Source organism: Carcharhinus amblyrhynchos, chromosome 1, assembly GCF_965287045.1.
Source record: "Carcharhinus amblyrhynchos chromosome 1, sCarAmb.v2.hapA, whole genome shotgun sequence".
Classification (NCBI taxonomy): domain Eukaryota; kingdom Metazoa; phylum Chordata; class Chondrichthyes; order Carcharhiniformes; family Carcharhinidae; genus Carcharhinus; species Carcharhinus amblyrhynchos.
The window spans coordinates 146,191,364-146,213,254 of record NC_137324.1 but is presented as its reverse complement, the minus strand read 5'-3'; the positions used below and the strand labels follow the sequence as shown (position 1 = coordinate 146,213,254).

General features: G+C 46.4%; 1 protein-coding gene across 4 annotated transcripts in view; it reads left to right on the top strand.

The window, feature by feature from the left end:
- The first annotated feature begins 5,303 nt into the window (after positions 1–5,303).
- The window catches only part of gtf2e2 (general transcription factor IIE, polypeptide 2, beta), an 87,380-nt gene continuing 70,792 nt past the window's right edge, over positions 5,304–21,891 (top strand). The window contains exon 1 of one of the 4 annotated variants that reach the window (XM_080193498.1): positions 5,304–5,322. The gene's annotated coding sequence lies outside the window, so the exon portion shown is untranslated. Of the gene's footprint in view, positions 5,430–5,449; positions 5,547–5,632; positions 5,775–21,891 lie in introns of those variants that run through there. The other 3 variants (XM_080193494.1, XM_080193496.1, XM_080193497.1) reach the window with 3 other exon arrangements.

The window sequence follows — 21,891 nt, the reverse complement described above, 5'->3', positions numbered from 1 at the left end:
AAACACCTTCAGAAAATCAAGAACCACCACATCTACCGGCTCTCCTCTATCCACCGCCCTAGACACATCCTCATAGAACTCCAATAAATTCGTCAGACACGACTTCCCCTTAACAAAACCGTGCTGCGTCTGCTCTATCAAACAATTCTCCTCAAGATGCCTCACTTTTTTCTCCTTGATCACGGATTCGGGCATTTTACCTACAACAGATGTTAAACTAACTGGCCTATAATTCCCTGCCTTTTGCCTGCTACCCTTCTTAAACAACGGCGTAACATTAGCCGTTTTCCAATCTTCCGGCACTTCCCCGGAATCCAGCGACGTTTGGAAAATAATCATCAAGGCATCCACTGTCACCTCCGCCATTTCTTTCAGAACCCTTGGATGCATTCCATCCAGTCCTGGGGACTTGTCCACAATCAATCCCTCCAGTCTGTCGAGCACTACCTCTCTAGTAACAATAATGTCATTCAGGCCCTCCATTCCTATCATCTTTCCATCGCTAACACCTGACAAACTACTCACGTCCTCCTCCATGAAGACCAAAACAAAAAAGTTATTCAAGGCCTCAGCCATTTCCCCATCCCCTACCACTAAGTCCCCCCTCTCATCCTCTAAGGGTCCAACGTTCACCCTAGTCAGCCTCTTCCTTTTTATGTATTTATAAAAACTCTTACTATCCGTTTTTATATTTAGCGCTAGCCCAGCTTCATAGTTTATCCTACCCTTCTTTATCAACTTCTTCGTCATTCTTTGTCGATATTTAAACCTCTCCCAATCCTCTTCTCGCCCACTACTCTTAGCTACTCTAAATGCATCCGCTTTTAATTTAATACTCTCCTTTACCTCCTTCGTTATCCACAGCTGATTATCTCTCCTCCTACGATCCTTTTTAACCATCGGAATAAATTTCTGCTGAGCACCAAGAAAGATCTCCTTAAAGATCCTCCACTGTTCCTCAGCAGACCTACCTTCCAATCTGCTCCCCCAATCTACATTCGCCAATTCCTCTCTCATCCTATCGTACTCCCCTCTGTTCAAACAAAGGACACAGGTCCGGGAACCCACTTTCTCCTCCTCCATCTGCATCAGAAATTCCACCATACAATGATCACTCTTCCCAAGAGGATCCTTCACCACAAGGTCCCTATCTGCCTCATTACACAACACCAGATCCAAGATAGCTCGCTCCCTCGTCGGCTCCAACACTTACCGTTCAAGGAAACTATCCCGGCAGCATTCCAAGAACTCTTCCTCAAGCCCACCGCATCCAGATTGAAATCCCCCATAATTATCACCGTTCCATTCCTGCACGCCGCATTTATTTGCGCATTAATAGCCCACCCCACCTCCAGATCATTATTTGGGGGCCTATAGACAACACCCACCAGCATCTTCCTCCCTTTGCTGTTCCTAATCTCCACCCACAACGATTCCACTTTCTGCTGTTTGGCTCCTATATCGTCCCTTACTACCACCCTAATGCTATCCTTAATCAGCAGAGCTATGCCGCCCCCCTTTTTCCTCCCGCCTATCCTTCCTAAACACTTGATACCCCTGGACGTTCAGCTCTCAGTCCCTGTCACCCTGCGGCCACGTCTCTGTAATGGCCACCAGATCATATCCATTTGTGCTGATCTGCGCCACCAGCTCATTCACTTTATTCCGAATGCTTCGTGCATTCAGATAAAGTGCCTTCATCCCAGCCTTCACCTGTACCCTATTTGCAGGAACGCGACCAACCTTACTCACGCCCCCTACTCCCTTTATTATTGGGACATCCTTGGCCTCTTCCTGTACCTGTACCCTCTCCTTTACTTTAGACCCTGTAATTTCACCGACCCTTGCACCCCCCCCCCCCCCCCCCCCCCCCCCCCCCCCAATTAGTTTAAAGCCCTATCCACACGATTCGCCAGGACTCTGGTCCCAGCACGGTTCAGACCAACCCCATCCCACCTGAACAGGTCCCACCTACCCCAATACTGATGCCAATGTTCCATAAATTCAAACCCATTCCTCCCACATCAATCCCTGAGCCACCCATTCACTTCCTTAATCTTATCAACCCTACACCCGTCTGCACGTGGTTCAGGCAGTAATCCAGAGATAACCACCTTGTCGGTTCTACTTTTTAATTCCATTCCCAGCTTTTCATACTCCCTCCCCAGATCCTCAGTTCGCATTTTGCCTACATCGTTGGCACCCAAATGTACCACAACGACTGGATTCTCACCCTCCCACTCCAGGTTCCTCTGCAGCCCAGATGCGACATCCTGGACCCGAGCACCAGGCAGACAGCACACCCTTCTGTGCTCTTTGTCATTGTGACAAAGGACAGTGTCAATACCCTTAACCACACTATCCCCAATTACCACTACATTCCTTTTCACCTTCTCTTTGTCAATGCTCTGTGTCTGCATCACTGTACCATGTGCAGTTTGCTCACCAACCTCACAGCCCTCGTTCTCATCCACACTGGAAGCAAGAACCTCAAATCTGTTATGCGGATTGAGAGGCTGAGGCATTTGGTCCCCACCCTCCTTCCTCCGGTCCCCACCCTCCTTCCTCCAGTCCCCACCCTCCTTCCTCCTCTCAGCAGCCCCCTCCTGTTTCTGACCCTTCGAGTTAGCCAGTCTAGGGAGTGTGGATGTCTCTTGCACCCCATTATCAATGGCACCCTCCCTCCCCCTGATGAGCCTCAGTGTCTGAAGCTCAGAGGCCAGCTCATCTACCTTGAGCTGGAGCTCCTCCAGCAACCTGCACTTACTGCAGACGTGGTCACTAGGAAGGACCCTGGGGTCCACTAGCTCCCACATCATACAGAAACAGCACATCACATGCCCCTCCATTATTTCCTTTAGTAATACTGAACACCGTTTTCAACTCAAACTTACCTGGCCCTTTTCTCCTAAGCCCTTGCAGCTCACTCTACTTCCCTCTCACTCCACTGCCCACCATCTACAGCAGGCCTCCTTTTAAACCTAGCGCTGTTTGACAGACTGCTTACCCACAAATCCCTGCTATCCACTCCCTTTGTATTCTTAAAGCGGTAAACGCAAAAAGCCCGTGAAAATGCTTTTAAATGAATCTAACAGTCTTACAAGGTAAGTTCTTACTAAACACAAAAAAGCCCGTGAAAATGCTTTTAAATGACTTAAACAGTTTTTAAAAGGTAATTTCTTACCTTACTCAGTGCTCCTTCACTCCGCCTGCTCCAGCGAACAATAAGTCTCCTCACCTCTCATGCAACATCAGGGAGAAAATTCCAGTCAGCATTCTACCCTGACCTGGTCTGCTGGAAAATGAAGAGGCAAGATAGTGCTCACAAATCAGCACATGGGCCAGTGGCCAGAAGTTCCAAGCCTGCCTGCTTCTGGTCCTACCTCCATTGAGTCAATTAAAAGTTCATCCCAGCAACTCTGTTTCTCCACAGATGCTGCCACACCTACATGTCCAGGTTTATAGTTCACCACCGGCTCTGTTTTCTGTCCCTTTTCACTTGTACACTGTCACTTCCCCTTTGTACCAATGATCTTCAATATACTAATTGGTGATTTTTTTGAAAAAGACCAGATTTGTTGCTCCAAGTGCAGACTACATTGGAGAGAACAAACACAGACTAGGTGACTGCTTGGCTGAACATCTTTAGTCTGTCTGCAAGCAGGACTCAGACCTTCCTGTCGCTTGCCATTTCAACACACCACCCTGCTCTCTTGTCCACATGTCCATCCTTGACCTTTTGCAATGTTCCAATGAAGCCCAACATAAACTGGAAAAACAGTACCTCATCTTCCGATTGGGCACTTTACAGCCTTCCAGCCTGAACAGAGTTCAACAACTTCAGAGCATGAACTCTGTCCTCCAGTTCCATTTATTTACTTTTATTTCCACCCACGCCACTAGGGTCAACTGCCACATTCTTACACTTTGCATCTTTGTTCTACCATTAACACATTCAGATCTTTTAATGGATGTTCTTAGCACCATTCCCAGCCTTTACCTTCACCACTTACATTTCCTTTGTCTTTTTGTCTATGCTATTCCTATCAATTATGCATTCCTTCCTCACCCTCATGGTGTAAATCTTATCTGATTTTACATATCTTCAGCTCTGACGAAAGGTTGTTCTGGCTCTAAACAGTGGCTCTATTCTCCCTCCAGAGATGCTGGAAGACCTACTGAGATTTTCCAGCATTTTTTGTTTCAGATTCCAGCATTCTGCCTTTATGAATGTTTGACCCTTGGTTTTTAGTCAGCTGCAAAGTGAATTGCTGAAAGAAAGAGTGGGGTGTCAAAGTCATTAGCACTGCTGTCTCACATTACCAGGGACTTGGTGACCCAAGCCCGGAATCAAACCCATCTGTGCTGGCTCTGCACATTCTCCTTGTGTCTTTGGAACACCCAGAGGAAACCCACAGCTTCCTCCTACAATCTGAAAGATATGCTGTTTAAATGCATTGGCCATGTTAAATTCTCATTCAGTGTACTTGAATAGGTGTGGGAACTTAGAAACTAAACTTAGAAAGCGCTAGAAAAATAAACTCAACAGGTCTGGTAGCTTCCGTGGAAAAACAGAGTTAATATTTAGAGTTCCGACATGACTCTTCTTAAGAACTGTTGGCTAATGTCTGAAATAAAACCAAAATATTGCAGGGTGCTGTAAATTTGAAATAAAAACAAAAAAATGTTGGGAAAGTGGCAGCATCAGTGGAGAAACACAGCTAGGGGCGGTGTGGTGGCACAGTGGTTAGCACTGCTGCCTCACAGCACCAAGCACATGGGTTCGATTCCTGCTTGGGTCACTGTCTGTGTGCACTTTGCACGTTCTCCCTGTGTCTGAGTGGGTTTCCCCTGAGTACTTCAGTTTTTCCCCATAGTCCAAAATGGGTGCTAGTTCGGTGCATTGACACGAACAAGCGCTGGACTGTAGCGACTGGGGAAATTTCATTGCAGTCACAAGCTTTACTTGTGGTTAGTAAATAAACTTTACTTAGATTTTCCAGTCCACATGATCCTTGTCAAGTCTGAAAGGCCGTTCCTCCCAGTGCAGTTGACCGGCAGGAGGAGCTGTCGCCGCAATCCCTCCCGCAGCACAGAACATGCAACCACAGAAAAGGAAAAATGGACGTGCAGGCACAATGAGAAAAAACAGGATGCGCAAACGCAGTGAGAAAAACAGAACACGCAGGCGCAGTGGGAACAAACCGGACAGGCGCAGTGTGAAAAACCGGACACGCAAGCGCAGTGGAAATAACGAATGCGCAGGCGCAGAAGAACTGACTTTCTAGTCCAGTGATGACTTCGTGTGCGGGGTGGGGGGAGGTGAGTTCATTCAGTCATAAACAATCAATTGTGAGCGGCAATTGGTGGATGTGATCGGTAATCGCAGTGTTGCCCCGGAGACGGAGTTCCAGGTTGTCGGTGTGCAGGTACAGGTGACAAGTTTAGATCCGCTTTATCGAGTCCGAGACCGGTTCTTCACCACTCAGCGCGCTTCCCGTTGTGCGTGTCGGAGTTTTAATGAGCCTCAACTCTCCAATCCGCCGGTGGGCTGGTGACTGTGACACTGGCTCAGTGCTTTCCAAGGCAGCACAGGCCCTGGGCTGGTGGTTACACGGAGTTAGATGAGAATAGGGCAGAGAGCAGCAGTCTAGCTTCCAGACATAGTAGAGAATGTGGTGGGGCGAGAGTGAACAAGGCACTGGGGAAATAGTCCGATTATTGTGACTCGGAAAGTAGAGCTGTACTCTGGCCTTTTTTAACCAAACAAGAAGGCAAGTTAAAAAAAATGCAGATAACCTTTTGCACACTTTGTGTGAATAATGGTATCGTGTTATTGGTTATGTGATCGCAAATTAAACCGATAATGAATAACATAGATCTATATTGGAGACTAAGTCGGTTAGGACTGTATTTATTGGAGTTTAGAAGAACATAAGAAGTAGGAGCAGGAGTAGGCCATCTAGCCCTTCGAGCCTGCCCCGCCATTCAATAAGATCATGGCTGATCTGTCGTGGCTCAGTTCCACATTCCCGCCCTCTCCCCATAACCCTTAATCCCCTCTCTTATCAAAAACCCATCAACCCGCGTCTTAAAAATATTTAGCGAGGCAGCCTCCACCACTTCAACGGGCAGAGAATTCCAGAGATTCACCACCCTTTGAGTGAAGAAGTTCCTCCTCAACTCTGTTCTAAACCGTCCCCCCCCCTTTATCTTGAGGCTGTGCCCCCTAGTCCTACTGTCCTTTCTGAGCAGGAAGAGTCTCTCCACCTCTATCCTATCCATCCCACTCATCATCTTATATGTCTCAATGAGATCTCCCCTCATTCTTCTAAACTCTAACAAGTACAAGCCTAGTTTATTCAGCCTCTCCTCATAGCTCAACCCCCTCAACTCCGGTATCAGCCTAGTAAACCTCCTCTGCACTCCCTCCAAGGCCAAAATATCCTTGCGTAAGTACGGCGAGAGTGAGAGGAGATCTCATAGAAACTTAAAATTTAAACAGGATTAGACAGGGTAGATTCCAGTGTTAGGGGAATCCAGAACTTGGGGTCATAGTTTGAAGATAAGGGGTAAACCTTTTAGAACTGAGGTGAGGAGAAATTTGTCAAATTCACTACCACAGAAACTAGCTGAGGCCAAAACATCGTGATTTCAAGAAGAAATTAGATATAGCTGTTAGGGCTAAAGGGGTCAAGGGATATGAAGGGACGTGGGGTCAGGATATTAAATTTGATGATTAAAATGAATGGCCGAGAAAGCTCAAAGGATGTACTCCTATTTTCTATGTTTCTCGCTAACTTGCCATCTAATTTTTGTGTTCTGCTGAGGATAAGGGCAACAGAGGTTCTGAATGCTTGTTTTGTCATTTTATTTTCTCACCTCGTGAGGTAAGAAATTTATCTTGTAGCTCAAAGGCACCCACATTCTAATTGCAGCAGGACATAGGCAAAGAGAAGGTGAAAAGGAACGTAGTAGTAGTTGGGGATAGTGGGGTGAAGGGTATTGACACTGTCCTTTGTCACAGTGACAAAGTGCACAGAAGGGTGTGTTGTCTGCCTGGTGCTCGGGTCCAGGATGTCACATCTGGGCTGCAGAGGAACCTGGAGTGGGAGGGTGACAATCCAGTCGTTGTGGTACATGTGGGTGCCAGCAACATAGGCAAAATGCGAACTGAGGATCTGGGGAAGGAGTATGAAAAGCTGGGAATGGAATTAAAAAGTGGAACCGACAAGGTGGTTATCTCTGGGCTACTGCCTGAACCAAGTGCAGACGGGCGTAGGGTTGACAGGATTAAGGAAGTGAATGGGTGGCTCAGGGATTGGTGTGGGAGGAATGGGTTTGAATTTATGGGGCATTGGCATCAGTATTGGGGTAGGTGGGACCTGTTCGGGCGGGATGGGGTGGGTCTGAACCGTGCTGGGACCAGAGTCCTGGCAAATCGTGTAAATAGGACTGTAGACAGGGCTTTAAACTAATTTGGGCGGGGGGGGGGTGGTGTGCAAGGGTAGGTGACATTACGAGGCCTAAAGTTAAGGAGAGGGTACAGGTAAGGGTAGAGGCCGAGGATGCCCCGATAATAAAGGGAGTGGGGGGGCGTGAGTATGGTTGGTGTCGTTCCGGGAAATAGGGTCCAGGTGAAGGCTGGGATGAAGGCACTTTATCTGAATGCACGAAGCATTCGGAATAAAGTGGATGAGCTGGTGGCACAGATCGGCACAAATGGATATGATCTGGTGGCCATCACAGAGGCATGGCTGCAAGGTGACAGGGACTGGGAGCTGAATGTCCAGGGGTATCAAGTGTTTAGGAAGGGTAGGCGGGAGGGAAAGTGGGGGGGGGGGGGGCGTAGCTCTGCTGATTAAGGATAGCATCAGGGTGGTAGCAAGGGATGATGTTGGAGCCAAAGAGCAGAAAGTGGAATCGTTGTGGGTAGAGATTAGGAACAGCAAAGGGAGGAAGACGCTGGTGGGTAGGAACAGCAAAGGGAGGAAGACGCTGGTGGGTAGGAACAGCAAAGGGAGGAAGACGCTGGTGGGTGTCGTCTATAGGCACCCGAATAATGATCTGGAGGTGGGGCGGGCTGTTAACGCGCAAATAAGTGCAGCGTGCAGGAATGGGATGGCTGTAATTATGGGGGATTTCAATCTGCATATTGATTGGTTGACCCATGTTGGACGCAGTGGGCTCGAGGAGGAGTTCTTGGAATGCTGCCGGGATAGTTTCCTTGAACAGTGTGTGTTGGAGCCGACGAGGGAGCGAGCTATCTTGGATCTGGTGTTATGTAATGAGGTGGGTAGAATTAGGGACCTTGCGGTGAAGGATCCTCTTGGGGAGAGTGATCATTGTACGGTGGAGTTTCTGGTGCAGATGGAGGAGGAGAAAGTGGGTTCCCGGACATGCGTCCTTTGTTTGAACAGAGGGGAGTACGGTAGGATGAGAGAAGAATTGGCGAATGTGGACTGGGGGAGCGCATTGGAAGGTAGCTCTGCTGAGGAGCAGTGGAGAATCTTTAAGGAGATCTTTCTTGGTGCTCAGCAGAAATTTATTCCGATGGTCAAAAAGGACCGTAGGAGGAGAGGTAATAAGCCATGGATAACGAAGGAGGTGAAGGAAAGTGTTAAATTAAAAGCAGAGGCGTTTAGAGTAGCTAAGAGTAGTGGGCGAGAAGAGGATTGGGAGAGGTTTAAATGTCAACAAAGATTGACAAAGAAGTTGATAAAGAAGGGTAGGAGAAACTATGAAGCTGGGCTAGCGCTTAATATAAAAAAGGATAGCAAGAGTTTTTATAAGTATATAAAAAGGAAGAGGCTGGTTAGGGTGAACGTTGGACCCTTAGAGGATGAGAAGGGGGACTTAGTGGTAGGGGATGGGGAAATGGCTGAGGTCTTGAATAACTTTTTTGTTTCAGTCTTCACGGAGGAGGACGTGAATAATTTGCCGAGTGTTAGAGATGGAAGGTGGTAGGACTGGAGGGTCTCAATGACATTACTGTTACTAGAGAGGCGGTGCTCGACAGACTAGAGGGGCTGATTGTGGACAAGTCCCCAGGACCGGATGGAATGCATCTGAGGGTTCTGAAAGAAACGGCGGAGGTGATAGTGGATGCCTTGGTGGTTATTTTCCAGACGTCGCTGGATTCCGGGGAAGTGCCGCAAGATTGGAGAACGGCTAATGTTACGCCGTTGTTTAAGAAGGGTGGCAGGCAAAAGGCGGGGAATTATAGGCCGGTTAGTTTAACGTCTGTTGTAGGTAAAATGTTAGAATCCGTCATCAAGGAGGAAATAGCGAGGCATCTTGAGGGGAATTGCTTGATAGAGCAGACGCAGCACGGTTTTGTTAAGGGGAAGTCGTGTCTGACAAATTTACTGGAGTTCTATGAGGATGTGTCTAGGGCGGTGGATAGAGGTGAGCCGGTGGATGTGGCCTTTCTTGATTTTCAGAAGGCATTTGACAAGGTACCTCACAAGAGGTTATTGCAGAAGGTCAGGGGTAGGGTGTTAGCATGGATAGAGGACTGGTTGTCAAATAGGGGGCAGAGAGTGGGGGTCACTGGGTGCTATTCGGATTGGCGGTTGGGGACTAGTGGAGTGCCCCAGGGGTTGGTGCTGGGGCCTCAGCTATTTACCATTTATATAGATGATCTGGAGGAGGGAACTGAGTGTACGGTGTCAAAATTTGCTGATGACACCAAGATTGGTGGAACGGCACATCGCGCGGAGGGTGTGGAGAGTTTAGAGAAGGATCTAGATAGGCTGGGCGAATGGGCCAGGAACTGGCAAATGGAATTTAATGTTGGCAAGTGCGAGGTGGTCCACTTTGGTAGGAATAATGGTAGGAAGGATTATTACTTACGTGGAGAAAAACTGCAGCAGGCGACGGTGCAGAGGGACCTCGGGGTCCTTGTGCATGAGTCGCAAAAACCCAGCTTGCAGGTGCAGCAGGTGGTCAGGAAGGCGAATGGGATGCTGGCCTTCATAGCGAGGGGGATTGAATATAAAAGTAGGGAGGTCTTGCTGCGGCTGTATAGGGCATTGGTGAGGCCGCAGCTGGAGTACTGTGTGCAGTTTTGGGCGCTGTACTTACGCAAGGATATTTTGGCCTTGGAGGGAGTGCAGAGGAGGTTTACTAGGCTGATGCCGGAGTTGAGGGGGTTGAGCTATGAGGAGAGGCTGAATAAACTAGGCTTGTACTCGTGAGAGACTCTTCCCGCTCAGAAAGGACAGTAGGACTAGGGGGCACAGCCTCAAGATAAAGGGGGGGCGGTTTAGAACAAGAGTTGAGGAGGAACTTCTTCACTCAAAGGGTGGTGAATCTCTGGAATTCTCTGCCCGTTGAAGTGGTGGAGGCTGCCTCGCTAAATATTTTTAAGACACGGGTTGATGGGTTTTTGATAAGAGAGGGGATTAAGGGTTATGGGGAGAGGGCGGGAATGTGGAACTGAGCCACGACAGATCAGCCATGATCTTATTGAATGGCAGGGCAGGCTCGAAGGGTCGGATGGCCTACTCCTGCTCCTATTTCTTATGTTCTTATGTTAAAGAGTGGGTAATTTGAGAGAGAAGTAAGTTGAGTGGGGTTTGAAGAGGGAACAGTCAGCAAGGAGAGAGCAGCAGTAAAAGGCAAGACTAAAGGATTGAGAGTAGGGCTGTAAATGAGGTGCTGGGGCGAGGAGAGATGAGTGAGCCAGAAATACTGTGTTTCAAAAGTGAGACTTTAAAGAGTGAGAATTCAGTGGGCAAAGTGATTATGAAGAATATGACTTCAGCAAGGAGAGCGGGCCTGTAGAGCAGATTTTAGCAATGAGAGCGTGTCTTTGGTCTTCAAATTGGGAGAGCAGTGTGTAAAAGGTTGGTGTCAGTGAGAGGACTGGTGTAAAGAAATAATTTCAAAGAACAGTGAGGCTCTATTTTCAGCACAGAGTGGGATTGAAGGAGATTTGGAGGAGAACGGGATCATAAGGGACAAGATTCAGCAAGTTGAGGGCGGTAGAAAGAATGAGTGCGAAGAACTGACTGTTAATAGTGTGATTATAGCAAAGGGAGCAGAGCTAGAGTCTAAATGATCTAGTGGCCATTACGGAAACGTGGTTGCAGGGCGACAGGGACTGGGAGCTGAACGTCCAAGGATGTCAGGTGTTTAGGAAGGATAGACAGGAGGAAAAAGGGGGCAGGGTAGCTCTGTTAATTAAGGATAATATCAGGGCTGTAGTAAGGGAAGATATAGGCTCCAAACAGCAAAACGTGGAATTGTTGTGGGTGGAGATAAGGAATAATAAGGGGAGGAAGATGATGGTGGGTGTGGTCTATAGGCCCCCAAATAATAACTTTGAGGTGGGGTGGGCAATAAACAGGCAAATAATAGATGCGTGCAGAAACGGAATGGCGGTAATTATGCGGGATTTTAATCTGCATATTGATTGGATGACCCAAGTTGGACACGGTGGGCTTGAGGAAGAGTTCTTGGAATGCTGTCGGGATAGTTTCCTTGAACAGTATGTAACGGAACCTACGAGGGAGCGAGCTTTCTTAGATCTGGTGCTATGTAACAAGGCAGGTAAAATTAGGGATCTTCTTGTGAGGGATCCTCTTGGGACGAGTGATCATAGTATGATTGAATTTCTGATGCAGATGGAGGATGAGAAAGTAGGGTCCTGAACCTGTGTCCTCTGTTTGACCAGAGAGGAGTATGATAGGATGAGAGAGGAATTGGCAAATGTAGATTGGGGGCGCAGATTGGTTGGTAGGACGGCTGAGGAACAGTGGAGGATTTTTAAGGAGATCTTTTTCGGTACTCAGCAGAAATATATTCTGATGGTAAAGAAGGACTGTAGGAGAAGGGATAATCAGCAATGGTTATCTAAGGAAATAAAGGAGAGTATTAAAAGCTGATGCGTTCAGAGTGGCTAAAAATAGTGGGCGATTAGAAGATTGGGAAAGATTTAAAAATCAACAAAGAATGACTAAGAAGGTGATAAAGAAAGAAAAGATAGACTATGAAGCCAAACTAGCTCTAAATATAAAAAATGACAGTAAAAGTTTTTACAAATATATAAAGAAGAAGAGGCTGGCTAAAGTGAATATTGGATCCTTGGAGGATGAGAGGGGGGATTTAGCGGTGGGCAGTGAAGAAATGGAGGAGGACACGAATAGTTTGCCGGATATTAAAGATAGAAGGATGGTAGGAGATGAGGGCCTAAATGCGATTACTATCACTAGAGAGGTAGTGCTTGATAGACTAATGGGACTGAAGGTGGACAAGTCCCCAGGACCGGATGGAATGCATCCCGAGGTTCTGAAAGAAATGGCAGAGGTGATAGCGGATTCCTTAGTAATTATTTATCAAAATTCACTGGATTCCAGGGAAGTGCCGGAAGATTGGAAAACGGCTAATGTTACGCCGCTGTTTAAAAAAAATAGTAGATGAAAAGCAGGGAATTATAGGCCGGTTAGTTTAACATCCGTAGTTGGAAAAATGCTAGAATCTGTCATCTAAGAAGAAATAGCGAGGCACCTAGAAAAGAATGGTTTGATCGAACAGACGCAACACAGATTCGTTAAGGGGAAGTCGTGTTTGATGAATTTATTGGATTTCTATGAGGATGTGACTAGTGCGGTAGACAGAGGGGAACCGGTGGATGTGGTGTATTTAGATTTCCAAAAGGCATTTGATAAGGTGCCTCACAAAAGGTTGCTACAGAAGGTTAGTTTGCATGGAGTTGGGGGTAAGGTGTTAGAGTGCATAGAGGATTGGCTGTCTAATGGGAAGCAAAGAGTTGGTATCAATGGGTGCTATTCTGGTTGGAGGTTGGTGACTAGTGGAGTGCCACAGGGATCGGTGCTGGGCCTCAACTGTTTACCATTTATATAGATGATCTGAAGGAGGGGGCTGAGTGTAGGGTGACGAAATTTGCTGATGACACGACAATGAGTGGAAAAGCAAATTGCGTGGAGGGTGTGGAAAATCTGCAGAGAGATCTGGATATGCTGAGCAAGTGGGCGAGGACCTGGCAGATGGAGTATAATGTTAGCAAGTGTGAGGTTATCCACTTTGGCAGAAATAATAGTAGGAAGGATTATTATTTAAAAGGCGAAAAGCTGCAGCATGCTACGGTGCAGAGGGACCTGGGGGTCCTTGTGCACGAGTCGCAAAAACCCAGTCTGCAGCTGCAGCAGGTGATCGAGAAGGCGAATGGAATGTTGGCCTTTATAGCAAGGGGGATAGAATGTAAAAGTAGGGAGGTCTTGCTGCAACTGTACAGGGTACTGGTGAGGCCGCAGCTGGAGTACTGTGTGCAGTTTTGGTCACCGCACTTGTGCAAGGATATATTGGCCTTGGAGGGAGTGCAGAGAAGGTTCACTAGGCTGATACCGGAGATGAGGGGGTTAGCCTATGAAGACAGACTAAATAGACTGGGTCTGTACTCGTTGGCATTTAGAAGGCTGAGGGGGGATCTTATAGAGATGTATAAGATAATGAAGGGGATAGATAGGGTAGAGGTGGAGAGATCCTTCCCACTTAGAAAGGATAGCAGGACTAGAGGACACAGCCTCAAGATAAGTGAGGGGGGGGGGCAGTTTAGATCAGAGTTGAGGAGGAACTTCTTCACTCAAAGGGTGGTAATTCTCTGCCCGTTGAAGTGTTGGAGGCTACCTCGCTGAATATATTTAAGTCACGGGTAGATAGGTTTCTGATAGACAGGGGAATTAAGGGTTGTGGGGAGAAAGCAGGAAAGTGGAACTGATCCACTTCAGATCAGCCATGATCTTATTGAATGGCGGGGCAGGCTCGAAGGGCTAGATGGCGTACTCCTGCTCCTATTTCTTATGTTCTTATGTTCAAATGTGTGTCCCTTCCTCCCAAGATGCAGTGCTTCTCTCTTTTGAACTTTTTGCATTAAGGCATTGAAGAACCTTGGAATCCTCTCTCTGGCCTGACACATCTCTGCTCCATTTTGTTCCTTCTCCAGAAGAGTTTGCAATTGAATGCATTTCTCTAGTTAGAATGCATGTCCCCTTGTAAAAGCTGCAGACTAGCTTTAAGTTAACCAGATACAAACCTTAGCTGACAATGCAACCAACCAGCACCACGTTTAGCCCAAGGTTGCATACTGCAGTCATGGAAATGAGAAAGCATATGTGGTTTACATGCTGCTGGCATCCTATCAATGTGTCAACCGGACATTGTGATCCCAACTATAGTGCTGAAAAAGTTCAGCAGGTCTGGGAGAGAATGGGGAGACATATCAGGATTGTCATTGCACTAGTAACCCAGAGACCCAGGATTCGAACCAGGATCCCCACCACTGCAGACAGACACTTGTATTCAGTAAAAACCTGGAGTTAAGAGGTTAATGATGACCATGATTACCAATTGTTGTTAAAACCCAACTGGGTTACTAATGTCCTTTAGGGAAGAAAATCTGCTGTCGTTACCTGTCTGACCTACATATGACTCTACACCCACCCCAATATGGTTGACTTTTAACTACCCTCTGAAATGGCCCAGCAAGCCACTCAGTTCAAAGACCTTTGGGGATAAGCAAATAATGCTTGCCTTCTCAGTGACAAGCACATCCAAATAAAGAAAAAAGTTAACATTTTGAGTCCAATTTGACAACTCTTCAGATCTGAAAAATTGATTGAACTGAATTGTCATTCCAGTGACTTTTAACAGGTCTTATCCAATGATGGCAAGTTATTTAAAGGTTTATTTTTTCCATTAATCTTGACTTCGATGATAGTTTCTTTGGAAGGTTATAAATGTACAAAATGCCTTTTGTGATGCATTCATTTAATAGCTCGTAGAGGTATATGATAAATACTTCAGTTTCAAGAATGAAAACTCTAAAGTGTAAATTAATGCTAGAAATCTTTAATTTGGGGGAAAACAATAAAATGTCACTAATTGAACAACAGCAACCAATATTCATATGGTATCTTGTGGCTGGAGGAGAGTTCAGAGCTGTGGAGTGGTGAGGCCATGATGTGGGTATGCCGGCGTTGGACTCGCGTAAACACAGTAAAAAGTCTGACAACACCAGGTTTTAGTCCAACCGATTTATTTGATAATAGACTCACAAGCTTTCGGGTTAGTCCCTTCGTCAGGTGAATGGAGAGTTCTGGCCTCAGACAGAGCATATAAAGCACAGACAGTTTAGAGATTACTGATTAGAATGCGATTAGAATACTGATTAGAACTCTCCATTCACCTGACGAAGGGACTAACCCGAAAGCTTGAGTCTATTATCAAATAAATCGGTTGGACTAAAACCTGGTGTTGTCAGACTTTTTACTGTGGTGAGGCCATGCAGGGATTTGAAAACAAGAATCAGAATTTTAAGAATGTTGCTTGACTAAGGGTCAGTGTCGACCAGCAAACACTGATTTTAGGCAAATGGGACTTGGTGCAAGTAAAGACATGGGCAGCAGAGTTTTGGATGACCTCAAGTTTATGGAGTGTAAGATGCGATAGACAAGCCAGGAGAATGGTGGAACATGCAAGTTTAGGTTAACAAAGGTATGAGTGTGGGTTTTGGCATGCGATGAGCTGATGCACAGGAGAAACTGGATGTTGCAGAGGTAAAAATAGGAGACCTTAGTGTAGTTGAAAGTACACCTCGGTCAGGGTGACATCAATTTGTAAAGTGTGGGTTAGTCTCAGACTGTTGTTGAGAAGAGGGATGCAGTCAGTAGCTAGGGGAAGTAGTTTGAAGTGGGGACTGAAGACACTGCCATAGTCTTCCCAGTATTCAATTGGAGGAAATTTCTGCTCATCCAGTATGGATATTTGATAATTTAGCAATAGTGAAGGAGTCAACTAATGGTGCAGAATATTGTCAGCACTTCTGAAGTTAAATGCGTCCTGTGTGGGTCTTCTCTCGTTGCCAGTTCACCCATCTACCCTTAAAAAAGCCCTCACTGTCATTTATTCTAGTTACCTGGTGCCTTGCCTAGGTTACTCATTTTTACTTTTCATGAGAGATGAGGCTTGTGGCCAAACGGGCCATCTGAAATGGCAATTTTGTAAAGCACTCTGGGACTATTGAGCAAGAACTAAGATGACAGGCTGCAGCCTTAAAGACTGATAAACAGGCTGCAATCCAGACGAGTGAATACACAGGATATGGGTCATCTCCAGGACAGAAGAGACTTTCTGGTCAAATTGGGTTGCTTACCAGACAAAGGGGTGCCATAACCCCTTATTTGGGAGGGAGGTGTGTATTCTACATGCCCCCAGCACCTGCAGACATGGCCTTTGGGGACATATCCAGAGATTGATGTGGCAGCACCCGTTTAGATTTTACCAATCAGGGTGATCAAATTCTGATTGATTGGCAATGGCCAAAAGGGGCGCAAAACCCAACGGACTATAAAGGGTGCTGCGCGTCCAAGAATCTCTCTCTCTGACCCCACGAATGAGCTACAACAACGATGACCATCACCAGAGACGACTAGCACAAGGAGAGCCACCACATCCTAGAAGGAAGGAAGACCAGAGTCAGAGTGCCAGAACAGACCAAAGGACCAGATTATGCAGAGGATGACAGAGTCCAATGCACAGATAAAGGCCAGTATCTGCTTGGGTACTTGCCAGTCATGCAAAGTTAAGTCAAGGTCTTGTATTGAACTTGAACTCTATTATTTTCTGTAAAGATAACTTTTATTTTTGGTTGGGTGGGTAACTATTGATTGCGTGTCTTAAATAAATATTGGTTGTACTAACAAGACATCTACTTGCAGTTATTTGTCCACCGTATAAGGGTTAAAACAGACTGTGTGGCAGGCACAACAATTGGCAACTCCACCGGGACATTGACAAGAAGTAACTTTGTTGCTCCGATATTGAATCCTGCGGAATCTATATTAAACGATTATTTAAAACTCAGAGCCAACAGGTGTATGCTCCTTACTGGACAAATAACTGCTTTCGGGAAATTGTTTATTGTGCATGCGTTGTTACTAACAAGGAGGATAGGGTAAACGCCATAGGTTTGCATTAGAATCAAGAGTGATTAGGACCAGAACATTGCCCAAAGCCGTACCCAAGTCCAATCAACTCCCTATCCCTTGTCATTGAAAATAGAATGGCAGGAAACAGTACAGAGACACAGAAGTGTCCCATATGGGAAACAAAAATCAGGGAATTTATTAAGAAGAAAGGGTGGCCCCTATGGGCAGAATCTTGTGCCAATAATGAGACAGGATCTGAGGGCAGAAGTATTGGGATAATCTAAGGAAAAGTTCAGGGAAAACGGGCAGACAAAAGTGAGAGAGAAATTGCCATTGTGAGCTGCTTAGGACAGCTGCTAGGAACAGAAAAGGAATTAAACACAGCTCGTGAGGAACTGGAGGATTTGAAGCAGGCACAGTAGGAAAAGGAGGAAGAGATTAAGGGAACAGCAGCAGGAGAGGATAGAGCAGATAAGAACCTAGAAGGACAGAGAGGTAGATGAGTTAAGGAGAACCAACCAGGCAAATTTATTACATCTGGACAATTTTCAAACCATTATGAGAGAGCCTACCAAAACGCCCAGCACGCTGTCTTGGCGAAAGGTGAAGCTGAGCAGGCAGTAGCATGATTGGAAGTTAAGTGCACTGATCTGCAGGCGACAATAAAAGCGCTACATCAAGCCAATAAAGAACAGAGACAGGCAACACTGACCACTGCCAGGGAGAAATTTCATGGCTGGAATTCCTATTATCGGTTCAAAACGAGTTTATGTGTACCTTCGGGACAGTGGAGGCAGAGGAAATAGAGAATGCAGATTGGAGAGAGTTAAATGAGAATGCTAGACTTTACATTGTGCAAACTGAGGATTGGGGTCCACTACAATCTTTTCCGGGGGACGTCATACCCATTGTGCCCCCAGATTCATCTCCAATACCGATGCACCCAGTGATAACTGAACATCGGGTAGGAGAGTCTCAGGGCCCAGCTGTTACATACATGACCCCATTTATGGTGGCACAATTGGCCAAAATCACAAATAAAATCACAATCTTTGAGCCATCGGCTGATCCACACAATTTCTTTGAGAATGTTAGGCAGCAGAAGATAATGCATGGGCTAGATGAAAGGGAAGAGGTGAACCTGATAGTTATGAGCTTAAGCAAGTCTGTACAGTCTGCCCTGCCAGCCCCTCAAAATGTCGGGGAAGGAACCTTAAATGAAATTAAGAAAGCGATATTGACCGCGGTAGGGATTAATAAAGGGGATCTTATAGATAGGTTAAATAAATGTAGACAGGAAAGGGGAACATCAGACTGCCTTTGCCAGTCATTTGTGGATCCGCTTCATGGGAGTATATGGGGAATTAGACGAGGCTGATTCATCCAAATGGACTAAGACGTTAGTCTCACACACCACAGAGAAAGGCAAGAAAGCCTGCTGTAATTTTGACCCCGCAGAGACCACACACAATGAAGCATGGGTTATCTGACGCTTAGCTTGAGTCTGGGAATAGGAAGTTCAAGGAGTCCCAATGTTACGGTCAGAAAGGGAGGCGAGAATGCTTCTGATGAGGGCTAGCCAGGGTCCAGTATGGAGAAACAAGGGTAGAGAGGATCACCAATACCTGAGAGTCACAGCTCCACCTTTACACTCGGGGAGTGATGGAGTGACATGTTTTAATTGCAGGCAGCCAGGACACTTTGCCTGAGATTGTAGGAGACCCCTGCCACCATATACACGGTCCCCAAGACTCCCAAGACTACCAGGACCACCGGCTCCACCAGTTAGGGCAGCTCCTAGGTATGAGAGAGAACACTGCCCACCACCGATGGAAGGTCCCAGTCACCCCATACATACTGTAAGCACGAGCCTATCACTGTATCTAACTGTCCCCGCCTAGAGAACCCCAGATTGACGGTGCCTGGCCTCCCCAACCTGGATCTGTAGCACCAGGTAAGATATTGTAGGGAGACCCCTAGTTAGACAAGGTAAGAGGTCACCTCATAGAATTCCTTTGAGATACCGAAGGCTCCCGAACTACCCTGAATGTACCAAAATTAAGAACAGATATCCCTTGGCCAACTGCGAGCACAATTACGCTCAGTGGATTCACAGGACACGTGTAGGAGGGATGCATTAGAAGCCCTGTACGTCCATCTAGATAACATGGTGTGCGACCATCCAGTGGTGTTAGTTGACCTTCCCCTAAAAACTGAACACTTCCTGGGGTCTGATTATATGAATAAATGTAATGTTTCATTCAATCCAGCTGATCAATGCATTTGGCAGATGGCTACAATTAGCAGAGCGCATCAATCATCCCAACCAAGACATATGCTAATAAGATTAGCACAATAGGGGAATTCTGGTTTGGTCCCTTAATGATTAGCAGTGATTCAGCCATCAGTGAGGTGCTCCAAAGAAACAATGGGGTGTTTGCGTGGCATAAATATGATTGTGGCCAGATACCTAGTGGGGTGTTAATTGAAGGGCTGGATGTGAAACCACAAAGACAATACAGTTTCCCCAGACAGGCAGAGGAGGAAGTGGCCAAAGTAATTGATAGTCTGTTACAGCAGGGGGTGTTGAGATGAGTGGCATCCACAAATAATGCGCCGTGAAGGCGGTAGATGGATCATGGAGGTTAACGGTCGACTAAGGTTACCCCAGTCACGGCCCCCACAGTAGCCACAAGCCCCATCTCCATGATGAGTCTGGGAGTCCAGGCAAAGTTTTTCACAGTACTAGATATCGGTAATGGCTTCTGGCCCATCCCTTTTAAATCGGTCTTGCCAGTGTAAGTTTGTCTTTACCTTGCAAGGACACCAATACACTTGGACTTGCCTACCACAAGGTTTCCATAATTCCCCATCCATCTTTCACAGGTGACTAGCTACCGGACTAGAAAAGTTTTCCTGACCTGAGTGCTTGGTCCGATATGTAGATGATTTATTGTTACAGACTAACACCAAAGAGGAACGTATAACGTTGCTGGATGAATTACTCACACTGGTCCACTCATTAGGCTGCAAAGTCAACCGGAAAAAGACCCAAATTTTGTACCCTAGGTTATATATCTAGATACAGTGATTACCCATGGGAAGAGGGAGATTGAACAGAAAAGGGTAGAGTCCATAGTGCACCTTTCACTGCCCCGAGATGTGAGTGCCCTCCGATCTTTCCTAGGTCTAGTAGGGTACTGTCAGAACCACATAGATGGCTTCGCCATAAGGCAGCCCCACTTTGCGAATTGCTAAAAAAAACGCAACCTGGAAGTGGACTGAGCAGCACACAGCTGCAGTAACCGATGTAAAGCATGCCGTTGCCACAAAACCAGCCTTACTAGTCCCTGACCTGGATCTACCATACGCCTTAGAAGTTGCAGCCACCAGCCACACACTTTCATCAATACTATTACAAGAAAGACGTGGTAGACCAGGCCCAGTAGTCTACACCTCATGAGTATTAGACCCAGTCAAACAAGGCTTTACCAGGTGTGAACAACTGGCACCGTCACTTGTTTGTGCTCTCTGGCAACCCTGTTTCCTATTGGACCTATCCCAATGAAGAGTATGGTATTTTAGGCCGTGCAGCATTTTGCCTATATCACCGGACTGAACCCAATAACCATCCTCGCTGAACACACTCCAGCCCAGCTTCTGCTGGATGGCTGTCTTAAAGACGATTCAGTAAGCCAAGTCTGCGCTGTCCATTGGATACTACTACTGCAGGGCAGGGACATCACTATAAAGCGAATCAAAGTGCCCATGTTCCTAGCAGATCATTTAAACTATGGAGGAGATCCACATGAGTGTCGGGTTATAGCCACAAAGGACCCCACAGGTCCATTTAGTATGTAGATAGGCCAACAAGAGGTGAGGCTACATTGGATTTGGTACTGGGTAATGAACCAGACCAGGTGTTAGACTTGGAGGTAGATGAGCACTTTGGTGATAGTGACCACAATTTGGTTACGTTTACCTTAGTGATGGAAAGGGATAGGCATATACCAAAGGGCAGAAGTTATAGCTGGGGGAAAGGTAATTATGAGGCTATTAGGCGAGATTTAGGACACACAGGTTGGAGTAGGAAACTGCAAGGGCTGGGAACAACTGAAATGTGGAGCTTATTCAAGGAGCAGCTACTGCGAGTCCTTGATAAATATGTACCTGTCAGGCAGGGAGGAAGTGGCCGAGCGAGGGAACTGTGGTGTACTAAAGAAGTTGAATCTCTAGTGAAGAGGAAGAAGGAGGCTTATGTAAAGATGAGGCATGAAGGCTCAGTTAGGGCACTGGAGAGTTACAAATTAGCCAGGAAGGAGCTAAAGAGAGTGTTAAGAAAAGCTAGAAGAGGACATGAGAAGACTTTGGTGGGTAGGATCAAGGAGAACCCTAAAGCTTTCTATAGTTATGTGAAGAATTAAAGATTGGTTAGGGCAAGATTAGGGCCAGTCAGAGACAGTAGTGGGAAGTTGTGCGTGGAGCCTGAAGAGATAGGAGAGGCACTAAATGAATAGTTTTCGTCAGTATTCATGCAGGAAAAAGTCAGTGTAGTCGAGGAGAATACTGAGATACGGTCTTTTAGACTATTTGGGATTGAGGTACTTAAGGAGGAGGTGTTAGCAATTCTTGAGAGTATGAAAACAGATAAGCCCCCTGGGCCAGATGGGATTTACTCTAGGATTCCTTGGGAGGCTAGGGAGGAGATTGCAGAGCCTTTGGCTTTGATCTACATGTCATCATTGGCTACAGGTATAGTGCCGGAAGACTGGAGGATAGCAAATGTTGTCCCCTTGTTCAAGAAGGGGAGTATAGACCAGTGAGCCTTACTTCTGTTGTCTGCAAAGTTTTGGAAAGAATTATAAGGGATAGGATTTATAATCATCTAGAGAGAAATAAATTGATTCAGGATAGTTGACATGGTTTTGTGAAGGGTAGG